Source organism: Oncorhynchus masou, chromosome 5 (genome assembly GCF_036934945.1).
Source record: "Oncorhynchus masou masou isolate Uvic2021 chromosome 5, UVic_Omas_1.1, whole genome shotgun sequence".
Classification (NCBI taxonomy): domain Eukaryota; kingdom Metazoa; phylum Chordata; class Actinopteri; order Salmoniformes; family Salmonidae; genus Oncorhynchus; species Oncorhynchus masou.
The window spans coordinates 71,368,690-71,381,679 of record NC_088216.1 but is presented as its reverse complement, the minus strand read 5'-3'; the positions used below and the strand labels follow the sequence as shown (position 1 = coordinate 71,381,679).

The 12,990-nt window shown below is 43.0% G+C and overlaps 1 long non-coding RNA gene across 1 annotated transcript; it reads right to left on the bottom strand.

Annotated features, from left to right (window-relative positions):
- Window positions 1-343: 343 nt before the first annotated feature.
- On the bottom strand, window positions 344-10,392 carry LOC135540193 (uncharacterized). The gene is made up of 3 exons (XR_010455723.1): window positions 10,224-10,392; window positions 2,317-9,520; window positions 344-2,017 (listed from the first exon to the last, which is right to left on the bottom strand). It is a non-coding gene; the product is annotated as an uncharacterized LOC135540193 (long non-coding RNA).
- Window positions 10,393-12,990: the final 2,598 nt, after the last annotated feature.

The following is a 12,990-nucleotide window of genomic DNA, read 5'->3' as shown; positions in this document are numbered from 1 at the left end:
AAATCTTTCTGTTGAGCACTTTGCATTTTGGTCATTGGAAGTACTTTACAGATATCCTGTTTCTGTCTGGTTCTCTGCTTTGTCATGACCTCCAGAGAGTCTGGAGTAAGGCCAATAACTAACTCCAATAACTAAATCAGCCTTCTTAATCAATGTATTGATCTTGTTCCTGATGTGGACAATTTAATGTCCAAAATGACCCTCTATTAACCTCATTCTTACTATCAATATCAACTATCACATTTTATAAAATATAATAGAACAAGTTCTCATTTGCAACTGTAAGATAAAGGGAGTTAAGGCAAACATAAATAGTAGAACCATGGAGTGCAAATGAGGTAAGATAAGGGAGTTAAGGCAATAAATAGGCCATGGTGGTGAAGTAATTACAATATAGCAAATAAACACTTAAATGGTAGATGTGCAGAAGATGAATGTGCAAGTAGAGATACTGGGGTGCAAAGGAACAAGATAAATAAATAAATAAATACTGTATGGGGATGAGGTAGGTGAATGGATGGGCTGTTTATAGATGGGCTATGTTCAGGTGCAATGATCTGTGAGCTGCTCTGACAGCTGGTGTTTAAAGCTAGTGAGGGAGATATGAGTCTCCAGCTTCAGAGATATTTGCAGTTCGTTCCAGTCATTGGCAGCAGACAACTGGAAGGAAAGATGACCAAAGGAGGAATTGGCTTTGGGGGTGACCAGTGAGATATACCTGCTGGAACACGTGCTACGAGTGGGTGCTGCTATGGTGTCCAGTGAGCTGAGATAAGGCGGGGCTTTACCTAGCAGAGACTTGTAGATAACCTGTAGCCAGTGGGTTTGGCGACGCGTATGAAGCAAGGGCCAACCAACGACAGCGTACAGGTCGCAATGGTGGGTATTGTATGGGGCTTTGGTGACAAAACAGATGGCACTGTGATAGACTGCATCCAGTTTGTTGAGTAGAGTGTTGGAGGCTATTTTATAGATGACAACACCGAAGTCGAGGATCGGTAGGATGGTCAGTTTTATGCGGGTATGTTTGGCAGCATGAGTGAAGGATGCTTTGTTGCGATATAGGAAGCCAATTCTAGATTTAATTTTGGATTAGAGATGCATAATGTGAGTCTGGAAGGAGAGTTTACAGTCTAACCAGACACCTAGGTATTTGTAGTTGTCCACGTATTCTAAGTCAGAGCCGTCCAGAGTAATGATGCTGGACAGGTGAGCAGGTACGGGCAGTGATCGGTTGAATAGCATGCATTTTGTTTTCCCTGCGTTTAAGAGCAGTTGGAGGCCACTGAAGGAGAGTTGTATGGCATTGAAGATCGTCTGGAGGTTAGTTAACACAGTGTCCAAAGAGGGGCCAGAAGTATACAGAATGGTGTCACCTGCGTAGAGGTGGATCAGAGACTCACCAGCAGCAAGAGCAACATCATTGATGTGTATAGAGAAGAGAGTCGGCCTGAGGATTGAACCCTGTGGCACCCCCATAGAGACAGCCAGAGATCCGGACAACAAGCCCTCCGATTTGACACACTGGACTCTATCAGAGAAGTAGTTGGTAAACCAGGCGGGGCAATCATTTGAGAAACCAAGGCTGTCGAGTCTGCCAATAAGAATGTTGTGATTGACAAATCAAATCAAATCAAAATTTATTTATATAGCCCTTCGTACATCAGCTGATATCTCAAAGTGCTGTACAGAAACCCAGCCTAAAACCCCAAACAGCAAGCAATGCAGGTGTAGAAGCACGGTGGTTAGGAAAAACTCCCTAGAAAGGCCAAAACCTAGGAAGAAACCTAGAGAGGAACCAGGCTATGTGGGGAGGCCAGTCCTCTTCTGGCTGTGCCGGGTAGAGATTATAACAGAACATGGCCAAGATGTTCAAATGTTCATAAATTACCAGCATGGTCGAAAAATAATAAGGCAGAACAGTTGAAACTGGAGCAGCAGCACGGCCAGGTGGACTGGGGACAGCAAGGAGTCATCATGTCAGGTAGTCTTGGGGCATGGTCCTAGGGCTCAGGTCCTCAAAGAGAGAGAAAGAAAGAGAGAAGGAGAGAATTAGAGAACGCACACGTAGATTCACACAGGACACCGAATAGGACAGGAGAAGTACTCCAGATATAACAAACTGACCCTAGCCCCCCGACACATAAACTACTGCAGCATAAATACTGGAACCTGAGACAGGAGGGGTCAGGAGACACTGTGGCCCCATCCGAGGACACCCCCGGACAGGGCCAAACAGGAAGGATATAACCCCACCCACTTTGCCAAAGCACAGCCCCCACACCACTAGAGGGATATCTTCAACCACCAACTTACCATCCTGAGACAAGGCTGAGTATAGCCCACAAAGATCTCAGAGTCGAAAGCCTTGGCCAGGTCGATGAATACGGCTGCACAGTAATGTCTCTTATCGATGGCTGTTATGATGTCGTTTAGGACCTTGAGCGTGGCTGACGTGCACCCATGACCTGCTCTGAAACCAGATTGCATAGCGGAGAAGGTACGGTGGGATTCGAAATGGTGGGTGATCTGTTTGTTAACTTGGCTTTCGAAAGACAGGGTAGGATGAATATAGGTCTATAACAGTTTGGGTCTAAAATGTCACCCCTTTGAAGAGGAGGATGACCATGGCAGCTTTCCAATCTTTGGGGACCACAGACGATACGAAAGAGTTTGAACAGGCTAGTACTAGGGGATGCAACAATTTCTGTGGATAATTTTAGAAAGGGAGGGTCCAGATTGTTTAGCCCGGCTGATTTGTAGGGAACCAGATTTTGCAGCTCTTTCAGAACACCAGTTGTCTGGATTTGGGTGAAGGAGAAGCGGGGGGGGGGGTTGCGCAGGTTTCTACAGGGGGTGTTGAGATGTTGGCCAGGGTAGGGGTAGCCATGGCCAGCCGTAGATAAATGCTTATTGAAATTATCAATTATCATACATTTATCGGTGGTGATAGTGTTTCCTATCCTCAGTACAGTGGGCAGCTGGGATGAGGTGCTCTTATTCTCCATGGACTTTACAGTGTCCCAAAACGTTTTGGAATTAGTGCTGCAGGAATCAAATTTCTATTTGAAAAAGCTAGCCTTAGCTTTCCTAACTGACTGAGTATATTGGTTCCTGACTTCTCTGAAAAGTTGCCTATCGCAGGGGATATTTGATGCTAATGCAGAACACCACAGGATGTTTTTGTGCCTGGTCAAGGGCAATCAAGTCTGGGGTGAACCAAGGGCTATATCTGTTCTTAGTTCTACATTTTTTTTAATGGGGCATGCTTATTTAAAATGGTGAGGAAAGCAGTTTTAAAAAGCAACCAGGCATCCTCTACTGATGGGATGAAGTCAATATCCTTCCAGGATACTCGGGCCAGGTCGATTAGAAAGGCGTGCTCGCTGAAGTGTTTGAGGGAGCGTTTGTCAGTGATGAGGGGTGGTCGTTTGACCGTGGACCCATTACGCACACATTCGTTGAGGCAGGGATCGCTGAGATCCTGGTTGAAGACAGCAGAGGTGTATTTGGAGGGAAAGTTGGTCAGGATGATATCTAAGAGGGTGCCCATGGTTACGGATTTAGGGTTGTACCTGGTAGGTTCCTTGATAATTTGTATGAGATTGAGGGCATCTCGCTTAGATTGTAGGACAGCCACGGTGTTAAGCATGTCCCAGTTTAGGTAACCAAACAGTGTGAGCTCTGACGATAGATGGGGCGATCAATTCACATATGGTGTCCAGGGCACAGCTGGGGGCTGAAGGGGGTCTATAACAACTGGCAATGGTGAGAGACTTCTTTCTGGAAAGGTGGATTTTTAAAAGTAGAAGCTCTAATTGTTTGGGCACAGACCTGGATAGTTTGACAGAACTTTGCAGGCTATCTCTGCAGTGGATTGCAACTCTGCCCCTTTGGCAATTCTATCTTGTTGGAAAATGCTATAGTTAGGGATGGAAATTTCAGGATATTAGGTGGCCTTCCTGAGACAGGATTCAGACATGGCTAGGACATCTGGGTTGGCAGAGTGTGCTCAAGCAGTGAATAAAACAAACTCAGAGAGGAGGTTTCTAATGTTAACATGCATGAAACCAAGGCTTTTACGGTTACAGAAGTCAACAAATGAGAGCATCTGAGGAATGGGAGTGATGCTGGGGGCTGCAGGGCCTGGGTTAACCTCTACATCACCATAGGAACAGAGGAGGAGTAGGATAAGAATATGGCTAAAGGCTATAAGAACTGGTCATCTAGTGCATTGGGAACAGAGAGTTAAAGGAGCAGATTTCTGGGTGTGGAAGAATATATTCAAGGCATAATGTACAGACAAGGATATTGTAGGATGTAAGTACAGTGGAGGTAAACCTAGACATTGAGTGATGATGAGAGAGGTTTGGTCTCTAGAGGCACCATTTAAGCCAGGTGAGGGCACCACATGTGTGGGGGGGTGGAACAAAAGGGCTAGCTAAGGCATACTGAACAGGGCTGGAGGTTCTACAGTGAAATCAGACAAAAATACCTAACCAAACAGCAATAGACAAGGCATATTGACATTAGGGAGAGGCATTTGTAGCCAAGTGATCATTGGGTCCAGTGAGTAGCTCGGTGAGTTGGAGACACGGCAATTCAGACAGCTATCAGGCCGGGATAGCAGGCTAGCAGTTGGGCCTCAGGGGGACGTCGCAACGGAAGAGCCTGTTGAAACCTCCTTGGACGGATTACGTCGGCAGACCAGTCGTGATGGATCTGCGGGGCTCCGTGTTGGCAGCTAATGGTCCAGGCCAATTGGCAAAAGATGTATTGAAACCCAGGAATTGTCTGATGGATCTCTTCGGGCTAGCCGGGAGATGGGTCTAGCTCGAGGCTAGCTCCAGCTAACTGATGCTTGCTTCGGGACAGAGACTTTAGCCAGGAATAGCCACTCGGATAGCAGCAAGCTAGCTACGATGATCCGGAGTAAAGGTGCAAAGCTTGCAGTAGTAATCCGGAGATTTGGTGGAGAAAAAGGAGTCCAATATGCTCTGGGTTGATTTCGCGTTGTGCAGACTGGCAGGAATTGACCGGGCTGAGGCTGGCTGATAACAGTGATGACCGCTAGCAGTGGCTAACTGACTACTAGCTAGTAGCTAGTTAGCTGGCTAGCTTCTGATGAGGATTCCGGTTCTGAAGTATAAAAAAATAGCAGATCCATACAACATTGGGTAAGGCGGGTTGCAGGAGAGTATGTTCAGTCCGTTGATGGAAATTAAGATTAAAAACCGAAAAAATATTTACGAAATATATACAAAGAAAATGATATATACACGGGACGGGACAAGACAAACAAAACAGACACCCGACTGCTACGCCATCTTTGAAATACCTATAAATAATGAAAAGTAATAACATTGGCCAGTATTGCCTAATATCATTTTTCGGGCTTACCCAGAATTGCCGATGAGTATTATTTTCAAATGAGGCTTAGGTTTGTCCAATTACGTCATGAGTTAGAAACATCTGCTCTTTCCATGACATAGACTGACCAGGTGAATCTAGGTGAACGCTATGATCCCTTATTGACGTCACCATTTCAATTAGTGTAGATGAAGGGGAGGACAGGTTAAAGAAGAATTTTTAAGCCTTGAGACAATTCATACATGGATTGTGTATGTGTGCCATTCAGAGGGTGAATGGGCAAGACAAAAGATTTAAGTGCCTTTGAACGGGGTATGTTAGTAGGTTCCAGATGCACTGGTTTGAGTGTGTCAAGAACTGCAACGCTGCTGGGTTTTTCAAGCTCAACAGTTTCCAGTGTGTATCAAGAATGGTCCAGCACCCAAAGGACATCCAGCCAACTTGACACAACTGTGGGAAGCATTGGAGTCACCATGGGCCAGGATCCCTGTGGAATGCTTTCGAAACTTTGTAGATTCCATGCCCGGATTAATTGAGGCTGTTCCGAGGACAAAAAGGGGTGCAACTCAATATTAGGAAGGTGTTCCTAATGTTTTGTACACTCAGTGTATTTTAACAGCATGGATGTACGTGTATTTATGTACAGTTGAAGTCGGAAGTTTACATACACCTCAGCCAAAGACTCAGTTTTCACATTTAATCCTAGTAAAAATTCCCTGTTTTCGGTCAGTTAGGATCACCACTTTATTTTAAGAATGTGAAATGTCAGAATAATAGTAGAGAGAAGGATTTATTTCAGCTTTTATTTCTTTCATCACATTCCCAGTGGGTCAGAAGTTTACATACACTCAAATAGTATTTGGTAGCATTGCCTTTAAATTGTTTAACATGGGTCAAAACTTTCGGGCAGGCTTCCACAAGCTTCCCACAATAAGTTGGATGAATTTTCACCCATTCCTCCTGACAGAGCTGGTGTAACTGAGTCAGGTGTGTAGACCTCCTTGCTCGCACATGTTTTTTCAGTTCTGCCCACAGATTTTCTATGAGATTGAGTCAGTGAGTGTGTATTTTACAAATGTATGTACATACATTTTATTTATTTATATATTTGCTAAATACACTTTCCTAATATATTTAAATATATGGGGTCAGTTTGTTATATCTGGAGTACTTCTCCTGTCCAATTTGGTGTCCTGTGTGAATCTAATCTCTCCAGTTTCAACTGTTCTGCCTTATTATTATTCGACCATGCTGGTCATTTATGAACATTTGAACATCTTGGCCATGTTCTGTTATAATCTCTACCCGGCACAGCCAGAAGAGGACTGGCTACCCCACAAGCCTAGTTCCTCTCTAGGTTTCTTCCTAGGTTTTGGCCTTTCTAGGGAGTTTTTCCTAACCACCGTGCTTCTACACCGGCATTGCTTGCTGTTTGGGGTTTTAGGCTGGGTTTCTGTACAGCACTTTGAGATATCAGCTGATGTACGAAGGGCTATATAAATAAATTTGATTTGATTTGATATTTATATTTTATTTAAATATATTCCAACATATTATTTTTCCTTGTTCGAAACACAATCCTCCTTTTTTGTCCAGATAAATGTTCTTAATTTATTCAGCTGGTTATTGATTTGAACAATTTGTGCCAAGTTTCTTGAAAAATAAGCTATAAAACACATTCCTGAGCTATAAGCTATAGTACATTCCTGAGATTCCTGAGATTTCCTGAGATTTCAATATTCCATTCACTGCAGTGCACACAATCCCCTACCAGCTCGTCTTGGAAAGTCCCTCAACAACTGAGCCAATTATTTGAAAGTGATCTTATTATTCCCATTGAATGAAGACACTCCGTTTAAAATGAATGAACCTCGGCTACTGAAACATTTCCACCACCAGAGGGTGGTCATATGATGTTATAAACTCAGCAAAAAAATAAACGTCCCTTTTTCAGGACCCTGTCTTTCAAAGACAATTCGTAAAATACAAATAACTTCACAGATCTTCACTGTAAAGGGTTTAAACACTGTTTCCCATGCTTGTGCAAATGAACCATAAACAATTAATGAACATGCACCTGTGGAACGGTCATTAAGACACTAACAGCTTACAGATGATAGGTAATTAAGGTCACAGTTATGAAAATTTAGGACACTAAAGAGGCCTTTCTACTGACTCTGAAAAACACAGGGTCCCTGCTCATCTGAGTGAACGTGCCTTAGGCACGCTGCAAGGAGGCATGAGGACTGCAGATGTGGCCAGGGCAATAAATTGCAATGTCTGTACTGTGAGACGCCTAAAACAGCGCTACACGGAGACAGGATGGACAGCTGATTGTCCTCGCAGTGGCAGACCATGTGTAACAACACCTGCACAGGATCGGTACATCCGAACATCACACCTGTGAGACAAGTACAGGATGGCAACAACAACTGCCCGAGTTACACCAGGAATGCACAATCCCTCCATCAGTGCTCAGACTGTCCGCAATAGGCTGAGAGAGGCTGGACTGAGGGCTTGTAGGCCTGTTGTAAGGCAGCTCCTCACCAGACATCACTGGCAACAATGTTGCCTATGGGCACAAGCCTACCGTCACTGAGCCAGACAGGACTGGCAAAAAGTGCTCTTCACTGACAAGTCACGGTTTTGTCTCACCAGGGGTGATGGTCGGATTCGTGTTTATCGTGGAATGAATGAGAGTTTACACCGAGGCCTGTACTCTGGAGCGGGATCGATTTGGAGGTGGAGGGTCCGTCAAGGGTTGGGGGCGGTGTGTCACAGCTTCATCGGACTGAGCTTGTTGTCATTGCAGGCAATCTCAACGCTGTGCGTTACAGGGAAGACATCCTCCTCCCTCATGTGGTACCCTTCCTGACATGACCCTCCAGCATGACAATGCCACCAGCCATACTGCTCGTTCTGCTCGTTTGCGTGATTACCTGCAAGACAGGAATGTCAGTGTTCTATCATGGCCAGCAAAGAGCCCGGATCTCAATTCCCTTTGAGCATGCTAGGGCCATTCCCTCCAGAAATGTCAGAGAACTTGCAGGTGCCTTGGTGGAAGAGTGAGCTAACATCTCACAAAAATAACTGGCAAATCTGGTGCAGTTCATGAGGAGGAGAAGCACTGCAGTACTTAATGCAGCTGGTGGCCACACCAGTTACTGACTGTTACTTTTGATTTTGACCCCCCTTTGTTCAGGGACATATTATTCAATTTCTGTTAGTCACATGTCTGTGGAACTTGTTCAGTTTATGTCTCAGTTGTTGAATCTTGTTATGTTCATACAAATATTTACACATGTTAAGTTTGGTGAAAATAAACGCAGAGTGAGAGGATGTTTCTTTTTTTGCCGAGTTGATATGGGCCTACTCAAGGATTTCAGGAATCCTGCAAGGGTTCTATCAGCTCTCACTGTTCCAAGGTGTGATGATAGTCACCCTAACCACCATAACCACCATGCCATGATCAATTCAGATCTTATATCATATATTAATACACTCAAGAGTTGATCTTACTTTTGATAAATATGTTCAACATTTGATTTCATTATCATAATGCAAAACAATGAGCAGTCAGAGTATCAAATAAGAAATATCTTACATTTTCCAATAGGAAAGATAGATTTGACAGTAAAGGTATTTTAATGTATTTCAAGCACTTGCAACAGGAGAAGGAATCTTTGTCATTCTGATTTTTATATTTAGAATAACATTTACTAGTGGGAGAACTACAAAGAAAGGGCAATAGATGGTAGTGAAAAATGTTAACATATATTTGTTATTTTCCTATTGCTGAATAAAATATATAAAAATCAAATCTCTATGAATATGATCTGTTACTAAGCTGTGCTCTTCTCTTCCAGGACCTCTGTAGGACATGCATATCTGTCTCTCGTGTATCAGATGAAGCAAGTGCTGAAATTAGCCTTGCTTAGAGTTCTTTGCACACATATGTTGTGGTGTGTCAGTGTTTTATGACGGTTGGGGTGTGGTACCAGCCTATAATTGGTTACTTACAACAAACATAAAAAAGTTATGGACCATTATTCAGTTAATTAATAAAAATCTAAATCATTTGTGTAATATATTTTTTTTTACCGTTATAACTGTGTAGATTCTCCAGGAGATTTCTTTCTGGCACAGAGAGCTAGAGAAAGAGAGAGAGACAGGTGGGGGGGGGGGGGGTATACTGGTATCTGAGAATGGCTCAGCAGCCTCTGTGTGGTAGAGATAACACTACTGCATACACAGAAGACTGTTTCTTCGGAATTGGAGGTCTGACCCCAATGGCCACTGGACTGCCACCGCTGTCCCCCTCCCCATCATCATGTCATAACCATATCATAGAACTGCTCAACTGTATATTATAGGTTCCACTTTGTCAGTTTCAGATATCTTTCTCTCTTTCTCTCTGTGTGTGTGTGTGTGTGTGTGTGTGTGTGTGTGTGTGTGTGTGTGTGTGTGTGTGTGTGTGTGTGTGTGTGTGTGTGTGTGTGTGTGTGTGTGTGTGTGTGTGTGTGTGTGTGTGTGTGTGTGTGTGTGTGTGTGTGTGTGTGTGTGTGTGTGTGTGTGTGCCAGTGCATAGACAGAGATGTATATGTGCGTGTAAATGTGTTTTTTAGCTTATGTACATTTGTGTATTAAGAGTGACATGGCTTTGCAGGGTTTCAGGTTTTATTGGTTGTATGTACAGGAAACACATGGTATACTCCGTCCAACAAAACGCTTATTTGCAGGTTCCTTCTCAACAATTCAACAACAATAAGAAATATTAAAATAAAAGAATACGAACGTAAAGTAAATGGCTCAATATAATAGAATAAACATTTTATGATTAGTATAATACCTACTGTATATTCCTCTGTGTCTGCTGGGTGACAGTGTTCCTCTGTGTCTGCTGGGTGACAGTGTTAGGCCCGTAATTCCCGGCCTCCCCCTTTCATCTTGATAACCTCTTATCAGAGACAAGCAGCTCACTGAGTGCCACCAGCCACATCCCTCGCCACCGCTCTCCACCACTCTCCTCTCCTCACACAAACCTAGCTGTACACAGCCAGGACCTCATCCTCTCTCTCTCTTCTTCATTGTTTTCACTTTCTTTGAGTGAGCTATAAGGCTCAAAATTATCTCTCCGATTTAAGATTGAATACTTAATTAATCAACAGATATAGTTCCTCTGAATTGTTCTTATTTGAATATTGTGTATTTGAATGCTCTCTATCACCATGATAGGAACAGGGACTATACAGCAGTTGTTCATGTAAATTCTCGTACATTTCCACTTCAAAAAGACAGTTACAGGCAGTGAGCTACAGTAGGACGTGTTTCTTGTGCAATGAAAGGTTTCACTTCTCTCTAACTCTCTCCTAATTTCCATGAAAACTGTAAATGAACAAAGGAGGAGGAAAGTTGAGGATGCTTTGACTACCAAATGATTGTGACAGAGTGAGGCCTGTCTGAAGCCTGCCTGTGTCCAGACCATATCTCTCTCCATGATTGCAGCACCTCTCCCAATTTGCATTACTGTCCTACACTCTAAGCTGTGCAGAACCACAGAGAAATGTATTCTTTGCATTTTTTATTTGTTTTGTTAAAATGCCCATCTCTCCTTTTTACGATGTTGGTCTTATCAGCGTTGTATGCATAGCCATCAACAGACAAAAATAGTCCCTGCTGCAACTGGCTGCATAACTCAATGAAGATTGTAATTCAGGAGCAGACACTGAGAAGAATTCCAGTCCCCAAAATTCAGTGAAATTCAGAGACAGTGAAATTCTGACGTACAAATTTTTATTAGTCCAAGACATTGGTCGAGACATATAGTTGAAGTCGGAAGTTAACATACACTTCGGTTGGAGTCATTAAAACTCATTTTTAAACCACTCCACAAATGTCTGGTTAACAAACTATAGTTTTGGCAAGTCAGTTAGGACATCTACTTTGTGTATGACACAAGTAATTGTTCCAACAATTGTTTACAGACAGATTATTTAACTTATAAGTTTGTTAATTTGTGTTTTTAATACGTTTCTAGAAGCGAAGAAGCAGGGTGTTCCATGATGTTATATCCTGGGTTTAATTGATTGGTTGCTTACTGTGTAATCTGCATTGCCATTGGCTAGTTATGACTGGTTAATCACTTTGTTTTTGTAATGATTTGTATTTGTCGTTTGTATCAAAATTCCAGTGGGTCAGAAGTTTACATACACTAAGTTGACTGTGCCTTTAAACAGCTTGGAATTGACATCATTTGTGTCAATTGGAGGTGTACCTGTGGATGTATTTCAAGGCCTACCTTCAAACTCAGTGCCTCTTTGCTTGACATCATGGGAAAATCAAAATAAATCAGCCAATACCTCAGAAAAAAAACTGTAGACCTCCACAAGTCTGGTTCATCCTTGGGAGCAATTTCCAAACACCTGAAGGTACCACGTTCATCTGTACAAACAATAGTACGCAAGTATAAACACCATGGGACCATGCAGCCGTCATACCACTCAGGAAGGAGACGCGTTCTATCTCCTAGAGATGAACATACTTTGGTGCGAAATGTGCAAATCAATCCCAGAACAACAGCAAAGGACCATGTGAAGATGCTGGAGGAAACAGGTACAAAAGTATCTATATCCACAGTTAAATGATTCCTATATCGACATAACCTGAAAGGCCACTCAGCCTAGAAGAAGCCACTGCTCCAAAACCGCCATAAAAAAGCCAGACTAAGGTTTGCAACTGCACATGGGGACAAAGAACGTACTTTTTGGAGAGGTGTTCTCTGGTCTGAGGAAACAAAAATAGAACTGTTTGGCCATAATGACCATCGTTATGTTTGGAGGAAAAGGGGGAGGCTTGCATGCCGAAGAACACCACCCCAACCGTGAAGGATGGGTGGCAGCATCATGTTGTGGGGGTGCTTTGCTGCAGGAGGGACTGGTGCACTTCACAAAATAGATGGCATCATGAGGATGAGAAATGATGTGGTTATATTGAAGCAACATCTCCAGACATCAGTCAGGTTAAGTTAAAGCTTGGTTGCAAATGGATCTTGTAAATGCACAATGACCCCAAGAATACTTCCAAAGTTGTGGCAAAATGGCTTAAGGACAACAAAGTCAAGGTATTGGAGTGGCCATCACAAAGCCCTGACCTCAATTCCTGTAGAAAATCTGTGGGCAGAACTGAAAACGTGAGTGCGAGCAAGGAGGCCTACAAACCTGACTCAGTTCCACAAGCTCTGTCAGGAGGAATGGCCAAAATTCACCCAACTTATTGTGGGAAGCTTGTGGAAGGCTACCCAAAACGTTTGACCCAAGTTAAACAATATAAAGGCAATGCAACCAAAAACTAATTGAGTGTATGTAAACTTCTGACCCACTGGGAATGTGATGAAAGAAATAAAAGTTGAAATAAATAATTCTCTCTACTATTATTCTGACATTTCACATTCTTAAAATAAAGTGGTGAACCTAAGACAGGGAATTTTTACTAGATTAAATGTCAGGAATTGTAAAAAAAAAAACTGAGTTTAGATGTCTTTGGCTAAGGTTTATGTAAACTTCTGACTTCAACTGTAGCCACCAAACTCAACCCCACGATTTGAGATAGAGTTGAGCGGCG